This window comes from Lipotes vexillifer, unplaced genomic scaffold, assembly GCF_000442215.2.
Source record: "Lipotes vexillifer unplaced genomic scaffold, Lipotes_vexillifer_v1.1 C26738324, whole genome shotgun sequence".
NCBI classification, from domain to species: domain Eukaryota; kingdom Metazoa; phylum Chordata; class Mammalia; order Artiodactyla; family Lipotidae; genus Lipotes; species Lipotes vexillifer.
In genome coordinates this window covers 1-1,599 of record NW_006780883.1, presented here as the reverse complement: position 1 = coordinate 1,599, position 1,599 = coordinate 1, and the positions used below count along the sequence as shown (strand labels likewise).

General features: G+C 41.9%; 1 pseudogene; it reads right to left on the bottom strand.

Annotated features, from left to right (window-relative positions):
• Window positions 1-906: 906 nt before the first annotated feature.
• LOC103078085 (uncharacterized) lies at window positions 907-1,581 on the bottom strand (annotated as a pseudogene).
• Between the last annotated feature and the right edge of the window lie 18 nt (window positions 1,582-1,599).

Below are 1,599 nucleotides of genomic sequence, written 5' to 3'. Positions count from 1 at the left end.
GTGAGCCATGGCCGCTGAGCCTGCGTGTCCGGAGCCTGTGCTCCGCAACAGGAGAGGCCGCGATAGTGAGAGGCCCACGCACCGCAGTGAAGAATGGCCCCCGCTTGCCGCAACTAGAGAGGGCCCTAGCACAGAAACGAAGACCCAACACACCCAAAAATAAATAAATAAATAAATAAATTTATTTTAAAAAATAATAATAATAATCAGGTGAAGTCCTGTTGTCCACATTAAAAGAGTACCTTATGCAGCCACTGTGGAGAACAGGATGGAGGTTTCTTAAAAAACTAAAAATAGAGCTACCATATGATCCAGGATTCAGTTATACATCTATACATTATTTTCCTTCATAATTGAGATTTTATTGATTGTTTTAAGGATCAGTACACAGACATTTCAATTTGTTGGGTTTTTTGTTTTGTTTTGTTTTGTTTTTAAATTTTTGGCCATGCTGCGTGGCATGCGGGATCTTAGTTCCCTGACAAGGGATGGAACCCATGCCCCCTGCAGTGGAAGCATAGAGTCTTAACCACTGGACCGCCAGGGAAGTCCCAGACATTTCAATCTGTAGACAATACTTAACATAGGTATGAAAAATCTAAAAAATCATGTAGTTGTGATTCTTTTCTGAACAGTTATTCCAGTGAGTTTCCAGCTTAAAATTTGGAAGCAAATTTTCCTTAACAGGATATCAAGTACCAATATCTTCAAATATGGATACACTGTTATATCATAAATCTCACTAATACACAAGTTAATATCATACACACTGCATACTCAACTTGTCAATTGTTTGCAGCACATTAACAAAGTTACTAGGAAAGGTGGACTACCAGGACCAAAGATGTTACAGGGTACACAGAATTCTGCCCAGGAGAGCCAAAGTCAAGGAGTGAGCAGTTTGCTTTAGGGAACAATTCCACCAAAAACAACACGGGAAGCGAAGCAATATAAAGTGTCCAAGACATTAAATGCATAACTGACTCCACACTGCCATTTAGTATGCTTTGTATTATAGGATATAAAAGCTACTGCCCATCTATGGAATGTTAGGCTGACACCCAAGACAATCAAAGCCTCCTGTATTAAATATCCCACTGTTTTCTGGTTGTACCAAAAAATAAACAACCAGCCAATGATTTCACCTCGTTAAAAAAGGCATTTACACTTAAAAAAATGGGATGAGGTGGGATAGCCTCCTTTTAAAAAATGTTTCTAGAGCTCCTAATAAGCTTGTATTTACAAAATAGTTGCTAAAAATATTCCTCTGGATCGTGCAAGAAGGGAGACAGGGACCGCTGATAGGACCGGGTGTGTGGTATTAATCAGACTTGGCTTCTTTCCCTCGTGCTTCGTCAGAGGCCGGACTGTCCTCATTTTTAGTTCCTCCGTTTTCTGCAGATAAGTCTTCTTTAGTCTCCTGGTCAGCCACTTCAGCCTGTTTTCCCTTTGCTCCCCTTTTCCCTTTTGTTTGCACTTCCTTGTCTGAAGATTTATCCTTTCCCGCCGCCCTTTTTTAGCTGACAACCTCACCGATCTCCTTCGCTGCCCCCTGGGGGAGCTGACCTTGCTCTTGGGCATCCTGGTGGGGGGGGGGGG